This window comes from Marmota flaviventris, chromosome 10 (assembly GCF_047511675.1).
Source record: "Marmota flaviventris isolate mMarFla1 chromosome 10, mMarFla1.hap1, whole genome shotgun sequence".
Classification (NCBI taxonomy): Eukaryota; Metazoa; Chordata; class Mammalia; order Rodentia; family Sciuridae; genus Marmota; species Marmota flaviventris.
In genome coordinates this window covers 78025058-78042512 of record NC_092507.1, presented here as the reverse complement: position 1 = coordinate 78042512, position 17455 = coordinate 78025058, and the positions used below count along the sequence as shown (strand labels likewise).

The 17455-nt window shown below is 41.2% G+C and overlaps 1 protein-coding gene across 3 annotated transcripts in view; it reads left to right on the top strand.

Moving 5' to 3' along the window:
* The first annotated feature begins 806 nt into the window (after nucleotides 1-806).
* The window catches only part of Tgfbr3 (transforming growth factor beta receptor 3), a 188104-nt gene continuing 171455 nt past the window's right edge, over nucleotides 807-17455 (top strand). Inside the window, exons 1-2 of one of the 3 annotated variants that reach the window (XM_071618043.1) lie at nucleotides 807-1333; nucleotides 2939-2997. The gene's annotated coding sequence lies outside the window, so the exon portion shown is untranslated. Of the gene's footprint in view, nucleotides 1334-1366; nucleotides 1569-2938; nucleotides 2998-17455 lie in introns of those variants that run through there. The other 2 variants (XM_071618044.1, XM_071618045.1) reach the window with 2 other exon arrangements.

Below are 17455 nucleotides of genomic sequence, written 5' to 3'. Positions count from 1 at the left end.
ACAAAAGCAAACAAATCCAAACCAACCAACCAAACAAAAACCCCACAACCAAACAAACTAGAGATTGAACACAAGGCCTTGCTCATGCTTAGGTAAGTGCTCTACCACTTAACTACTTAATCCAATGGCAGAGTCAGGTTTCTGAAACGCCATTCAGTTCATGGTCATTCACCTGCCTATTTGTACAAGAGTGTCCTGTTATATTGTATACCTTTTAATACAAATACGGGGTGTAAACAGAGGATCAAAGTAGTGTTTTCATTACCCTTTCAACTCCTGCAGGTTGCAGTTTACAGGCACGTGCATGCAGGACGTTGCACCGCCCACCTGTTGTTCACCACGCCGCCGACCTTAGGGTGACTCTAGAAATGCGGATCTGGTTCCATTATATGTAATTAATTTATTTAGCTAGCTGGGGAAAGGGCAGGGTAATGCACCCTCAACTGTCAGCAAGGAAGAGAAAAGACTCTGCTAGCGTCCACAGTCAGAATGTACCTTGAGATAACAAGCAGGATTAGAGGTTGGGGAAAAAACAAATAGGGCAGAATTTATGTGTGCGGGGGCGGGGGTGCTGTGCTGGGGCGTAGGCAGAGGGTGTGATGAGTTTATCTGCGGTTTTAGAATTTTTATATCGAGACAGATGAACCAAATAAAAACTCAGCTCCTCCAGAGCTGGAAAGTCTGAAGGATCTAGTTTGAGGGAGCGAGTCCTGTAGTTCGTAGCGCGTTGCCCGCTCTTCTTCCTACCCGCTGTCCCAACCTGGGCGCTCTGAGCCCGGCCGCACCCGGAGCTCCTTCTTTTCCTTGGCTTCTCCGCCCGGAGGGAGACGCAGGCTTGAGCTGCTCTTGGGGCTCATCCATCAGCCGGGGAGGCTAAGGGGAGGAGAGAGGAGGCGGGAGGCGGGAGGAGGAGTTTCTGGGCGGCCCAGAGCCCCCGGTGGGGACGCAGTGGAGAAGCGCCCTTCCCCCCGCGCGCTGATTGCTGTGGCGTCCTGCCCGACCCCGCCCGCGTGTGTGTGTGAGCGAGAGCGAATGCGCTGGGTCGGCCCGATGGGGGTAATCGAGGGTTTCGGGGACGCCAAGCGGCACTTTCCTCTTCTCAGGGAGTGAGGGAGGGAAGTCGGTGGCTCTCGTGCCGGCCACTTTCCCTGCGTGATTCTCGGAGCTCCCTGCAGGAGGTGAAAGTCCCCGGCGGGTCGGGATGGCGTAGTTGCGCCGCGGCGCAGCAGCTGCCGGAGGAGCTCGCAGCCGCCGAGTGCTGGGCGGGGAAACTTTGCTCTGCTTTCCTCCAATTTGCCGCGGGTGGATCTCCGCTTGACACACCGCCTTGGAGGTACGTGCCGGCTGGTCCGCTCAGCTCCGCAGTGCCAGCCGGGACTCCCTGGCTGTGCAGCTTGCTGGTCACCCGCCGGGCCGCGGGCTCTGCAGGCTGCGCGTTGCGAGTCCCTGGAGCGCGGGCTGTTGGTGCTTGCTTAGCTGCTGGGGTCGCCTCGGACAGCAGAACCCCTGGACTTGGGAGGGCGGCCTTGGTCTGACGGTGTTTATACTCGGAGGAGCCAGGACCTGAGGTGCGTGGGAAGCGGCCGTCACCGGTGGCCAGCGCTCGGGGCGATGCGCAGTGCTGGGGAAGAATTCTCCAAGCCCGCTTTCACTCTTCCTTTTTGTGGTTCCTGCTGACCTCTGTGGGGTGCGCAGGCCACTTCCCTCCCTACGCGTGACAGCGTCAGTGGGAAAGGTTTGTTGTGGGTTTGCACTCAATTGCTGTGGCAGAGGCCGCGTCTCCAGGACTCACGCACCCACGCGACCCGCGCTCCTAGCCGGCCGCACCCCGAGGGTGCTCCTCGGGTTGTGCAGTGCGCTGCTGCTGCAGCCCCAGCGGAGTACTCACCCGCATTAACTTGGCCGCTCTTCCCTATTTATTTTGAAGGCTCTCTTAAGTGTGTTAACTTGGTTCGGACAAACTTGGAAATCTTGGGCTATTGCTAGAAGAATCAGATTTGTTCTTATTAGGGCACTTTTCAGAATCACATAGTGTAGGGGAACCGGCATGTCAAGCAAGCATGCCCTACCTTGGCAGAATAGAACCCTATGGATTTGGGGTCCATACAGAAAGCTAGGACAGTAAAATCGTCCCTTTTCCTTAGCTGTGAAATGAGAATAACAGTACTGGTCCCCCAAATGTTGCTGTGAGGATTGAACGATTTTTTGTGTGCAAGGTTCTAGAGCAGTGCCTGGCGCCAGGTGTTAGCAGTGCTTGTCCCAGCATTGCCGTGACACAGCGGTGAGGGTAAGGGGGACTATAGGAGTGACAGATTGAGACGCGGAACCAGGAGTTTTCTGAGTTCCATCTTCACTAGATGAAGTGGTAGGTTTGGGAGGATAGAAGTCTTCACAAAACAGATCAAGATCTTGTCATCTTCCTGAAAGGGTATTTCATACTGCAGTTACTTCAGTGTGAATTCACCTGTATCTTTTCGGTAGTAATAACTGATGTTTATTGAGCCCTTCCTATGTACCAGAAATTTTGTGTTCATACTGACCTGGTGGCACTTAAGCATCACATCAACTCTATGGTAAAAACACTATTAATAGTCCCACTTTACAGATAAGACAGTAGAGGGTAAGTTACTTGCCCAAGATCATGCACAACTTTCCATTAGTTCTAACTCCTCAACTAGCTTGATCAGCTGGGCAGAGAGCAGTCAGATTTGTGTGTGGTGAATAGATGACCTTCTCTCATCACCCAGCTTCCCATCTGAGTTCAACACATCTTTTGATACTTAGATAACATATCTGTGATTAATTTAGGTGAAAAAAATATATATGTATGTATATATAAATTTTCAGTTCCTCTGAAACTGGTTCCAAATAATTATAAATAGAACTGACTTGTGTTAATATGGATCTTTATTCTTAATTTCTTTTATTAATTTTCCAGACATTGTTGATCACCGTTACTTGGCTTCCTTAGGAAACAGCTTGAGGCTGGCACAGGAGGTAGGGAAATAATTCTTACCCCCTTAAGGGCTATTAAAATGGAATTGATTTCATGCCATTGTGTCAGTTAAAGGATGTTGCTCTGTTTCTTGGTGTTCTCTGCTTTTGGCTTTAATTCTACATTGTTTAGTGTTTCAAAGCTTCAGCATATTTTTTGCCCTTTAGTTTGTCTTTGTCATTTGTCAGCGTTAATTTTTCCTGTTGTGATGGAATCTGACCATTATATGGCAGCTTTGCTTAACAACTGTTGATTTGGCTCATGTTTTTAAATATAAAATCACCTACTTAACTTTTGAACACCAGAACTTCAAAGGCAATCCCTGGGGAATTCATTGTTATTTTTAATATTAACCAATAGGGGGAGCACAAAATACTATTAATGTCTATAAATCATACAAACCAGTTTGGAAGGTGTTAAACATACATTTTAGAAGAGAAAAATGTTGTGCCTTCTTCTATCAAAATAACCAAGTTGCTTTTTGCATTTGCAATAAAGAACTGTATTTAATTTCAACCCATTAAAATAACAATGATTTTTGAGGACAAGGCCTGTATATTGGATGTGTCAAGAACCCTAGGGTGGCTGGATAGATATTAAATACACACATCCATGTTCTTCTTATTTTTTTCAATTTGTTTTCTTTAGGAGGTATGCATGTAAAATAATTTTGTGTAGTTTGAATAGTATTTCATGTTATTGAGAAAACTGGTGATCCAGAGAAATCCATCCCGAATCCTCTTGTAACTCTCCTTATTTAACGTTCTCTCTCTCTATACCCACCCTCTCTTTTGTACTGGTGATTGAACCTAGAGGGGCTTAACCACTGAGCCACATATCAAGACCTTTTTTATATTTTATTTAGAGACAGGGTCTCTCTGAGTTGCTTAGGGTCTCGCTAAATTGCTGAGGCTGGCTTTGAACTCACCAACCTCCTTCTTCAGTCTCCCAAGCTGCTGGGATTACAGGCGTGCACCATCATCTTTGCCTGGCTATTTAACTTCTTATATAAAACTGGTTGTAGTGAATTGTTCTCAGACTAGTGCACTCACATTTCTGTTATTATTATGTTTCATTAACATCTTTCAAGAGCAAGACAATAGAAGATTGTTCACCCTAAGTTACAACAATTCTATTACTGTGCATTCTTCAGAGGCATATATTTTAGTATAGGTTGAATATGCTTTATCTGAAATCCTTGGGACTGGAAGTGTTTTGGATTTCTTCAGATTTTGAAATATTTGCACATGTATGATGAGATGACCTGAGAAAATGATCCAAATCTAAACACAAAATTTGTTTTATGTAGACTTTATAGCCAAAAGGTAATTTTATATAGCATTTTTAGTATATTTTTTTGACTTTGACTCATCACATAAGGTCAGATGAATAATTTTCCAACTGTGATGTCATAGTAGTTCTGAAAAAATTTTGAATTTTGGAGCATATTTGATTTTGGATTAGGGATGTTCAATTTATCATATTCAATGTCAGCATAGGTATCTATGATGTGTCTATGGGTGGCCATACCTATAAATACATGTATAAACAATATTTAAGAGTTAACATGCTTGGAAGGTAGATTTGATGGCACATGTCTGTAATCCCAGCAACTCAGGAGGCTGAGGCAGGGGGTTGCAAGTTTGATGCTACCCTGGCAACTTAGTGAGACCCTGTTAAAAAAAAAAAAGCCAGGTGGGTGTAGGGGACTGGGGATGTAGCGCAGGGGTAAAGCATCCCTGGGTTCTATCCCCAGTATCCTCTCCCACCCCGAGTTAGTCAAACTGACAATTTAAGTTTTCTCTTTTTGCAGTTTTATAGGCCATTTTCCTTTCTTATTTCTTGTGTATCACACAGTTTTGATTTAACTTTACTTCATAAAGTTATGGTTATGTGGATCCTATTTTTAAGTGACTTTCAAATTTAGCCCCTTCTTTCAAAATTTCTACCATTGTACTTACTACAGGGTAGCATTTATTTGGGATCTCATTAGTCTTCCATGCGCTCATCTAGTTTACTTTCTCCACAAATGTTTATCAACCTCCTACTCACTAATCGGCTTATGGTTTCTGGTTTTAGAGTTCAGCAAATTAACTGTACTTATTCATCTTAGCAGGGGGCTAAGATGCCTTAAGGATGCCTAGGGCTTTGTCACCCAAAGCCTTTAAAGATTGACAAAATTGGTTTGCTGGAAGGAAGCTATTGTCCCATTCTTTTTAAGACTCCAAGGAATTAATCTTTCCTTTTTGTATGAAACTTGGTTGTAGCTTGTAAAAGTCAGGTGACTGCTTGCCTGAGAGCCCAGGGAACTCAAAAATGTCCTTTGCAGGTCATTACTGACTTCTTTTAGTATGTAAGGGATGACCAGCTTCCTGGGACATAAATCTGTGAAAGGTTCTGACTTTATATTTTAAGCATAGAAGACAGAATAATTAGAATTTACAGAATGGCTGGGTAAGTTGTAACATAGCTGTAATATTTTTCCTGGACGATTCTGCTCTGTAGTCACTTTGAATTACCAGCTCTTGATAATTCATTATGATATGTATGTTTCTGTCTTTTCATTTCTAATGGATGAAAATTTATAATTATCAAGTTTATTAGTTAAAAGAGGACAGTCTTCTTTTTTGCTCTTAATAATTATTTTAACAGTAGTAATATTGTCATTTTGGTCAGTTCAATGGTAGATTTTCCTTATATTTTCAAATGTTTTTAATTTTTTTAAATTTAAAAAATGTTAGAAAATTTTGTAATGAGTTGGATAAGTGTTTTTAAGGATCTTTAACTTAAAAAGCAATCTCGTATTGCCATTAGGAATGTGGGCAATTTGGAATGTATGAGTGAATCTAGGGTCATATGAAAAGCTAGCCTTTAACAAATAGTAGTGAGCCTTTAACGGATTTAGTAAGGGCGTTTATGTCATTGGAAGAAAATTAAATGTACTAAGATGAATGGCAGTAATTTCTGGGGTTCCACATCTTCAGAGTAACACTTGGAATGATAGCACTGTTACTTTGTAGCATTTCATAAAACACAAGCTGTTGCTAATTTGTTCAGTTTCTAGTCAAGATGAAATAAATTAACACCACTTGGAAAGGCTTTACAGAAAGGATCTGGGTCCATTTCCTGGGCTCTGTTCATTTCTAGATTTCTTGTTTTCTATTTTTTTTTTTTGAAATAGCACATTTGCTTGTTAACTGACATTGAGCTTTATTTTCTCTCCTTGCAAAGTCCTTTCTTAAGATTTAGCACAGATTTCCAACCATTCTCCCTCTCCATCTTAGGGACTAGTGATTGATCTCTTGCTCTCTCAGCCAAAATGTGTGCAATATTTTGTGTTTAAAACAACATTGATATAAATTCTGCCTGAGGCAACTCTTGTTTGGACCTTATTCAACATTTTTTATTCTTTAGCTTTCTAGGCTAGAGATGGAGACTTAATAGGTTGACAGTTACCTAAATATGATAGAGACCATATTTTAAATGGAAGGTCTGGAACAGGAGCTCCAGACATATCTGTCCATCCTGACATATCTTTCAGATGATAATAACTGTATAGGTAGAGATAAGTTAATATCTGGTATTGTTTGTGGTGATTCCTTTATGTTGAAATCTCCTAATCTGGAAAGAGCACTCTGAGTGATATGTTGAGTGGAACAAAGTTCATTTTCAAATTTAATGTTAAAGTGTTGCCAGGATAATAATTTAGAATTAAGTCTGAAATGTTAGCCCTATCTTTACTTTAAGAAAAAGGATACCCCAGTACCCCCCCCCCCAAAAAAAAAATAATGCAGAAGCATGTGCTCTCCCTACCTCTTGAACACTGGACTCTGAGTGAGAGGGGCCTTTCAAGTTAGGAGCTGTGTCAGGAGGATGAAGCACTTGCTTTTCTGTCTTTCCAAGTACCTAATTTGCTTATCTTGTATATGCTGAAGGTCAGGTTTAGGTGTAAAATCGCAGATGGACCATTTGTAAAAACACATTTAAGTTTATTAGTTCCTGAAAAAAATGATCTTTAGAAAACAATCTTTACAGACACTAGTCCTTGAGCTTCCCTGTTGATCAGATTACCTTGGGAGACGGTCTGCAATTTCAGACAGGAAGGCCAACACTACCGATAGGCAGAGTGGAGGGCCCAACAGAACTTTGGATTTCTTTTTCACTATTTTATTAATGGAAACTTGATGAATACTTAATTCCATTTGGTGTGTGAAAAGAGTCCCTTTGGAGAGTATCATTCTATTAGCATTTTTAGTGATTTATGTATTTTGACAGTATGATATTGGTCCTTGGAAGCAAAAATGCACTGGTGGCTATTTGCAAATTTCATTTCATAATTATCTAAGTATATGATAATTTCTAGAGCAGAAAGTGGCTTTTTTTACCCCTTGTACTTGGAAGGTTATTCGAGGTGAGATACTTAGATTCTAATTACAAAATCCATGTTCATGTGGTAGTATCCTAAGTTCTTTGGTATGATCCTCAGTGTTGTTATGTTATCTCATTTTTATGCTTTTTTTTTTCTGTAAAACAAAACCTGCTCAAACACAAAACTCTTGAGTGTCTACGAAGTATAAATCTTTCATTTTGTTATATTAGACTTTGTGCAGTTGGCTGGCAAATTAAATGCAACTTGGAGGGAAAGCACCATTGACTCATTACATACATTTTTCATCATTGCAGTGTAAGGTCTTCCCTATGTGTGTGGGAGAAGTTTCTGATCTTCTAAATGAACATGTTTATTATTGCTGGTCTCTCTTTTTGCCAAAGGCTTTTTGAACAAGTATTCCTATTAGTTTTATGAGTTTTGTGACCTTCAAGAAATTGTTACTTGTCATATATTCATAATATACTATATGAATCATGAATAATGATTTGTTTTATGAAGATACACCTGTCTTTTTGTTTTTAACCCATGACATTATTTACCACAGTTGCAGGACATGATGTTTTTGACAAGAGCCAAGGTAAGGATGACCAATTTCTTACATTTCACATTTTCCTATATTTATGCCTTTTTCAGTCCGTTGGCATCTTTATTTCATTGCTTGATATGTTCACTCTCTAAGATGCTCAAGACATTAAATTTATTATGGGCTAAGTGAAGAGGGTTTTTTTTAGAACCAGTTCTACTAGATTATTGAAAATACCTCTAGAAAGTGTCCCATGTAGATACCGTGTTGGGTGGGGCTTTTGGTAATGTCTGAATGGGAGATAGCTGAACTCAAAGCAGGATTTCACTTAGCTTAAATGGGTAGAGAGGTGAGGAGAGGGAGGGAGGTCTCTGATTTATTAGGAGAAAGTTAACTTTTGCATAATAATAAGGGATTTAAATGTTTTCTTTGGAATTATTATAGATTTCAAGTAGGTATATAGGTAAGAGCTTTGCAAAAGACATTTTTGCTAAAGTTGAGGTTCTATAGCTGGCAATTCTTATAACCCCGAAGGATCTTATTCTCTAAAAGCCAGGAAAAATCAGTCTGTTTCCAATTATGTATCACAAAAAATAGTGAAGTTAAGCCAAGAAAAATGATCATTTGGGAGTTAGGTTGCTTTTTTTTTGCAGAGGGTATAGGAGAAAGAATTGTAGATGCACATTTTAAAGAATCTGCTAGTTTTTCTGTTGAATTCAGATGTTTCTCAAGTGCTCTGTATTGGAAATTCAGAATAATTTTAGGATTAAAGACTTGTTCCTCTTTTGGCTCTTTTCTTTTTCTCAGAGAGCACATCGAAGGGCAGTTAGGCAACTTCTGCTGACACTAACTGCTCTGGGCCCAGTGTTTTAGGTCCCGGCTTGGATTTTTGGTGAAGCCTTTTCCTGTCTGATTGATGCAATTTATGGATCCACAGATCCACACGTGGTCGTTGGTGCTATGGACTTTTGTTACACTTACCTTTCTTTCAACTGAAATGCAGTCCTTACTGCTCAGCAGTATTCTGCTAAGGGAGAAAATGCAAGGATGTTAGTGTGAGGAGAGAATGGAGGCCAGAGGTCTAATAGTTGGACAATATGTGGGTGGATATGTTGTCCTCGACACTTATTAGAAGCAACTAGCCTTTCTGAATGCCTGCTGCTAGTTTCAGGATTAGTGATCCTATGAGACCTGGGTGGGTAACTAAGAAACATCCTTTCCATCACCAGAAGATCACCCCCCCCAGTAGCAGCTTTTGGTTCCTGTTTCTCACACCTTACACCTCCACAGAGTGTTGAATAAGACTTTCCTGATGGTACAGAATCTCTGATAACAACTAGTCTTGCCAGAGCTGGTGGTGTGTTAGCTCTTGGTTCTTTTCTTCTCACCTTCCATTTACTTCTCAGCCTGCGGCAGGCAGGCTCCCACGCCCACCACACCATGACGAGCCAGAAAAGGTGCAAAGTGCAAAATTCCGAGCCTGCTTTCAGTCAGCATCTTCATTGTTCTTTCCCTCATACGTTTTTTGCTTTACTCTCCTCTTTTCCCCACATTTGATTCTCTTGGTTTCCACAACGTTACTTCTGGTTTTCCCTTGGATGTTCCTGATCTCTCTGCAGTCTTCCTTTTCCATGATGGATCCCCACATGTTGGCATTTGTATTAGTCCATTTTCTGTTGCTGTAACAAAAAAGCCAAGACTGGCTTACTTATCCAGAATAAGGTTTATTCAGTTTACAGTTCTAAAGGCTGGAAGTTCAAGATTGAGTGTCTGCATTTGGTGAGGTACTTCTTGCTGGTGGGGGACCTGTTGCAGAATTTCTAGGTAGGTGCAGGGGTAGACAGAGCATTCTAGCTCTGGTCTCTCTTCCCTTATAAAGCCACAGTCCCATTGGATTAGGGCCCCATCCTTATAGCCCTGTTTAACCTTAATTACCTTCCAACCCGCCCCACCCCATCCAAATACCATGGTTGGATCAAGTTCCTATCCTCTTAGTACCTCAACATGGATATTAGAATTCAACATGAGTTTTGGTGGAGACAAATCATTAGCGGCATTTCCTCTTTCTTTTCATTTCTCAATCTACCTTTAGTTGCTCATTTCCATGCTTCATTGGCCATATCTGTGTCAGGAACTTCCAGTTTTTTCATTTCATACCCATACTTTCAGCAGCTTATTATTCTGCAGTGACACTTGGTTATTCTGTAAGTCTTTCCATTAAAACTAATTCCCAAACCCAAATACTACTCTGTGGTCCGCAGTCTCAGATTGGGGACTTCCTTAATGACCTTCGGTTATGCTGTTATATATCAGTATAACACAAGATAATTACCTAGTAAGGTAAAAAGATTTATTTTAGACCACAATTTTAGAGATTTGACTCCATGATCTACTGACCCTGTTGTGTTGGGCCTGTATTGAAGTAGCACATCATGGTGGGACCGTGTGGCAGGGCAAAACCATTCACCTCATGTCTGGGAAGCAAAAAAGAGGAAGAGAATGGGGATCTCATAATCCCCTTCCAAAGATCTAAAGATCTCCCACTAGACCCTACTTCTTAAGGATTCTACTCTCTCCCAATATTGCCACCACTGGGACTGTTCCTTTAGTATATGGGCCTTTGGGAGACATTCAAGATCCAAACCATAACAGAGTGTTACCGTCTTTGTATCCTGAGTGTCTAGTATGGGCCTGATGTATGATATGTGTTGTCAAATTAAATTCTTCAACTCAGTGTCACTGCAGTTAAAGCCTTGAGGAAAGGTCAGGATTATAGTTGATATAAATATAATCATAGACAAGACGAAGGCAATCAAATCAGAATCAGAATTTGAGATTAGAGCAGGGCTTAGAATACTCTTCTTTAAGGCCCGTTAAAGATGAGAACAACCAAAGGGGGAAGGTGGTCTTTCCAAGATCACACAGTGAGTAAGCAGTTTTCCCCCAACCCATTTGTAATCTAGTTTCCACCCAATAGCCAGAGTGACTCTGATAAAACCTAAGCCAGATCCCATCATGCCTTGTTTATAACTCTCAACTGCTCCTGTCTTTTTCACACTAAAAGCCAAAATTCCTACAGTGATCTGTGAAGTCCTGTGTGGTAGCTGACCATTCCCAGGTCTCTTACTGCTGCTTGCTTACTCTATACTAGCTGAATACTTTCTGTTTCCTGAGTTTCCTTGCACACTTTGTGTCAGGGCCTTCATGTGTACTGTTTTTCTCACTTTGAATGTTTTCCTCCTAAATATCTGTAGAGTTCACATCTTTTAGATCCTGGCTCACAACAAAGAAACAAACTCAAGACTCACATGCATGTCTCTGCTTTATGTGTTTTCTTAGCACTTATTTCTACCTAACACACAATTCTGTCTTGTCTGTAATCTGTCTCCCTGTCTAGAATGGAAGTTACATGAGGGCAAAGATTTTTATGTTTTGTTCCCTGTCCAATTCCCATGTCTAGAACAGTCCTGGTGTAGAGAAGGCACTCCCTAAATATTTGTGGAATGAATAGATGAGTGAGAAAAAGTAAGATTTTATAGATTCATTATACTCCAGTTAAACATATGCTCGGGGCATTCAAAGGGAACACATCAGGCCCTGTCAGGAAGAAGGAGGATCTGATTTTTTAAAGCCTTATTTAAGACTTGTTGGAGTAGAACATTGATCTCTTTTTAATTGTCTGACTTGAAGGAGTAACCCTGGGCTCTCCCCAGCCTTACAAGTGGTTTGGGAAGATTCCCAATTTTTACCTCTAACAGGCATGGGCTTGCTGTGGTTTCTCTCTGCCTGTGGTTTGCCCTCTAACCCATCCAGATACAAAGATGAAAAATTAACAGAGCAGTAAGGGACAGAGCTGGAGGAGAGGGTACTGGGCAGAGGGGAAGAATTTCCCCTGTGGCCCTGATATCTTCCTTTAGCTCTGAGCCCATGCCCTTGGTGGCTTCTGGTATCTTCTAGAGCTGGTACTGTGCTCCAAGGAACAGTCTTGAGACTGCCAGGCCAGATGCTTTTTTGAGTTTTGCTTTTCTGTTCTGTTCTCTTTGAAAACAAATGTTTGTTTTAGGCAAAAAGAACATGTTAGAAAGGATGTAAAAAAGAAACAATTAACATCTTAATTTTGAAGTGCAGTTTGAACCCTTCTGAAGACGGAGGATTGTAGTTGAAGTTGCTGCTTGCTTCTGTCAGTGATGCCATCGAGGAGTGAAGATGGGTGGGACTAGTCCTATGAAACCAATAACTTACACCTAAGGGGCGAGAAATTCTGTCCTGAAGAGGTGTTGGATTCTGGAGGGCAGGGGGTGTGGAATGAAGAGCATAATTTATATTAGTGTAATAGTAAAGCTAGAGTAATGTGCCTCTCCTTCTTAGTGAGATAACATCAGTATGGTTCCATACAGGACTCTTCTCCTCAGGACAGGAAGCCCAGCCAAGGAAGTCTAAGGCTTAGGAGGAAGTTGTTGGCCATGGACAGAGCCAAGCAGTGTAATTTAACCCTGGGATTCAAAACCACCAATTGAAAATGAATTGTTCTGAATGGAGCTGAGTTATTGATGACTATTTCACAATAATCATAGCTATCATTTCCTGAACCCTAACAACATACTGGGTATTAAGTGCTTTAAATGGTATTAATTTACTTAATCTTCCTAACAACTCTGTGAGGAAGACAGACACATTATGCCTGCTTTACAGATCAGGCCTGGAGGTTTAAGTAAGTTGCCCATAATCACATTGTTTGGAAGAAGTAGAGCAGAGATTTGAACCCCGGTGGGCTGTGGGGGCTGCATGCTTCCACAGCACTGTAGAACGCACCAAGGACCTTTGCCTTTGCTATTTCCACTTCCTGGGATGCATTTCCCTCAGATGTTATCACAGCTTTGCTCTCTGTGCTTACATGCCACCTCCTCTGGGAGGCCACCCCTGGCCTCCTGCTAAAATAGCATCCCTCCTCTCATCACTGTCTCTTTTTACCCTACTTTATTTTTCTTTCTAGGTCTTACCACAGTTTGACACATATATTTGTTGTCTGTCTGCCCCCCATCAGAAGATAAAACTCTTTGAAAATAGATGTGTTTAGTTCATTGCTCTGTGTCCAGCTCCTTAAACAAGGCCCAACATGAGGTAGATGCTTGAAGTTCCATCTCTTATCTGTTGGTTTATCATTTGCTCATAAATGCTTATTGAATGACTGAATGAATGAAGTAAATATATTTGCAAGCCTGATTTCAAAGCAAAATAATTTGTCTCTGTGTCAGATCTCATCAGACTGCCTATTACCAGAGTGACTGCCTATTTGGAGCCTGGTTGGTATCCACAGTGGTTTCTTGATTAGGAACTGATCCTGCCTTTTTTCTTTTTTGGAAGCCAGCTGTTTCTGGAGGAACCCCAATTTGTAGTGGGTAAGAGGATGGGCTATGTAATTAGACCTGGACTCAAATCTTGGTGCGAGGACTTAATGGTTGGTGATCTCAGGCTTTCTTAGCATCTTGAAGCCTTACTTTTTTTCATTCTCAAATGGAATACCCGGGTGTGGGTGACACATGCTTATAACCCCAGCAACTAGGGAGGCTGAGGCAGAAGGATTGCAAGTTTGAGGCAGCTGCAACAAGTTAGTGAGGCTCTAAGCAACTTAGTGAGACCCTGTCTCTAAATAATAATAAAATGAAAAAGAAAGGGCTGGGAATGTGGCTCAGTGGTCAAGTGTCCCTGGGTTTAATCCCTGACACCAAAAATAAAAATTAAAAAAATTAAATGGAGGCAAGAACAAACAGGGTGTTTGAGAGAATGGAATGATATCCTAGGTGCTCAGTAGTCACAGATATTCTGTGGGGTCAGAGAAGAAAGCAGGGTGTGAGCCTCTAATAAGAAGGGGAATGAGGAACAAACACTTGAATAAGCGCAGAATAATTACAGAGGGGAAGAATTTCCCTGTGGCCCTGATATCTTCCTTTAGCCAAAGCCTTGGCTTTACCATTAACTAGCTGTGCATCAGTGGGCCAGTCAGTCATGGAGTCTTTCTGATCCTTGGTTTGCTAATCTATCAAGTTAAAGGGTTGGAGTGGATTTTGTTTATCTGTAACATACTGAGTTGGCTCTGAGTAGAAGTTAACATGGCACAAATTATACACAAATTGTTGAGGAGGCAGTGTTCAGGGTGAGATGGGATTAATTAGAAGTGGCTTTGGAATGAGAAGACGGGAATGAGTAGGGTTCCTGGACTTTGAAGAAGAGCATAGAAATGGTAGGTTTGGATAAAATGAGCAGATCTGGACAAAATTCAGGTTTTGTGTTTGATTTATAATTTTCATTGTTGGGAACATGCCACATTTAAATATTTTTTGGTTCAAATAAGTTATAGATTAAACACACTAATGCAGTGTTGATATATTATTTTCTTGTATGTTATCAAGTTGAATGTGATTGTTGTATAATAGTTTCTAACTTAATGTTATTCCTGCTAGCCATTATATGATTACACATTTCAAAGTTTTTTTTTTGTGTGTGTGTGTATGTGTGTGTGTGTGTGTGTGTGATGGTGCTGCGGATTGAATCCACAGCCTCACATGTATCAGGCAAGTTCTCTACCACTGAGCCACACCCCCAACCTCTCCACAGATATTTTTGAAGTCTTGTTTTCTAGAGAGGATTCAGGATTGGTCATGAGTCCATATAATGACAATTATATGTAAGATGTAGAATAAAATTTTTTCTTGTTTAATCTTTTAATAATAGAGATGAAGCAAGTAAGTCCTAGAATGTCTGAATTCATAAAATACATTGATGGCAGAACTCCTGCCCCCTGTTGCTTTGAGGGTGCTTGAAGTTCCAACCCTTATCTGTTGGTTTATCATTTGCTGTCAAGACATGTTCTAACAATTTGGTCATTCATCCATACTAACTTTTATTGTAGTGTATGCATGATATTTTATTTATTTTTGTGGTGCTGGAATCTAACCCAGGTTCTTGCACATGCTAGGGATGTGCTCTACCACTGAGATCTACCTGAAGCTTTTTGTCAATGTCCAGTGCTTGCTAGGGCCTGGGGGATGATGACTGTAGTCTTGGGAATGTTAAGTGTGCTGAGCTTTGCTGGAATAATTGCAGCTTCATGATGTAAATCCTCTTGATGACAGCTTGTTCCTCATTATTAGTAGTTGGGTTGGTTTGGTGGAAGTGCTAGGCTGAGTTCTACCGCCCCCTGGCTAAACCTCTACTGCTAATATGGGAACCATAGGTAGAATGGAGGAAGGATATGTAGCCAGGTCTCTATAACTTATACCAGAAATGTTGAGACCGTGCCGTCCTCATCATTTGGAAGCAGTTTTGCAATATCATGACTATCATTAGGACTTAGATCTTGTATTGAATTTGGAATCATTATTTTTTTGGTGATGGGGAGAATTTTTGAAACTCTAGATAATAAAGTCTCATCTCAAAATGAATATGAAGCTTTCTATAAACTACAATTTATATGGTCTCACTACTGGTAATTGACTTATTATTTTTGGAAGTTTGGGGGCTGTTTTAACATTAAAACAACAGTGACTGTTATTGATTTAAAATGGACAGTGGGACTGGGGGGGTAGCTCAGTGGTAGAGAGCTTGCCTGGCAAGCTTGAGGACCTGTGTTCAATCCTCAACGCCAAGCAGGGGTAGGGGGCGTTGTGCAGAAAAGACTGTGGGACAGAATATAAGTAATATTTTTAAGTACCATGTCCACATTCTATCTCATATATTATAATCAAAGTGTTGTTATCATGTTACAGGAGAGTGAGTGGTAGAGGTTGGTATACCAGGTTTTGAACTCCCAAATATAGTTCTGTATTAATTCTAGCTTAAAAGGACACACCCTCATAAATGATAAGCAACAGAAATCTTTGGATGCAAAAATCATAAATATGAAAAGGTGTTTTTTTAGAGTATTGCAAGGTGGTGAAAAATCCACTAGTGGTCTTTCACCAACTTGTGGAAATGTATCTATGTCTTCCTTCCCCGTGTTGATATATTTTACTTGGGAATGAGGTCTGTTGTGCCTGGGCCTTTTAGAATCCACTTGGGTTGCTGGAAGAATTCTAGGACAGCGGGTGGTGAGGCTGGGCTGTGCCCTGGAGGGGCAGCCTACCTTTTCTTTGAAGGTGGCCAGTGCAAGCAGGAGAGAGTGAGCCCAGCGGCTCTGCTCCCCTCCTACCCTCTGTGGCTCCTGCCTCCCTCTGCCTCCCTCCCCACAAGTCTTCACATGAAATTCCTGCCCACTAGTACAGCAGTTTAGGAGTAATCTTCCTCTTTTCACTTCCTCCTGCTGACAGCCACAGCACGCTGGGACTTTCATTACTCCTAGGCCTCAGGATAATAAATGTCTTTGGTTAAGACAGCCTATTAATGATAAGTAATGATAGTTTTTCTGCTGTGTATGCACTGTCTCATTTGATTCTTATAGCAACCTTGTGACCTTGTTAAGTGTAGTTATTACTCCTTACCAAGGAACAAACTCAGGTTCCATTCTGATTTCAACCACCATTCTTTCTTGTCTGACCTGCTGTAAGAAATTCCATACAGCATTCAGGGAAATATTTAAAAACTCAGTCTGAGCAAGGTGATATATGCCTTTCATCCCAGTAACTCAGGAGGCCACAGCAGGAAGATCACAAGTTTGAGGCCAGCCTGGGCAATTTAGTGGGACTCTGTCTCAAAAAATAATAAGGGCTGGGGATGTGGATCAGGTTCAATCCCCAGTACCAGAAAAATAAAAAGTGGTGGTGCACACCTGTAATCCCAGCTGCTCAAGAGGCAGAGGCAGGAGTAGCAAAAGTTTGAGGCAGCCTTGGCAATTTAGTGAGGCCTTATGTCAAATAAATAAATAGGGATGTTGCTCAGTGTCAGAGTGCTTGCCTAGCTAGTATGAGACTCTGGCTTCAATCCCCAGGACCAGAAAACAACATCAACTCCAATCTGATCATCCCCTTTGAATCTCTTCTTATCTTCCCTTTGAATCTCTTCTCTTCCTGTGGGCTTGCTGCAGAATCAGGACCTGTAAAACCTCTTCTCCCTGAAGGGTCTTGCCTCGCCTGACCTTTTAAACCTCTGTTTACCCTTAGGATGTGGATACTCTTCCTCTAGCACATATAGAATTGTGTAGTTACATATTTGTGATTATTTGTCTTGGTTTTTTTTTTTTTTTTTCCACCAGACTTAAAGCCCATTAAGGAAAGAACATGTCTCTTTGCTTGGCCATAATATCCTCGTTACCTGGCACAGCATAAGCAATAAATAAAGATGTATTGTTAGAAGCAATGACGCTCAGAAAAGTAAATGGCTTGCCTAAAGTAATGAATGATATTACTTTTGCCAGAATGTAAGCGCCAGGAGGGTAGGAGCGTGGGCTCCTTTTTTCGTTACTAAACCCTTGGCATCTTGAACAGTGTCTGGCACATAGTAGTGGTAAATATTTGTTGAATACCGATTGTGCTTAGATATGATTCCAAAGATTTCTCAACCAAATCCAGGATTTTTTCCTTCTCTGTGCCAAATCTGTCTACCATTGTAGACA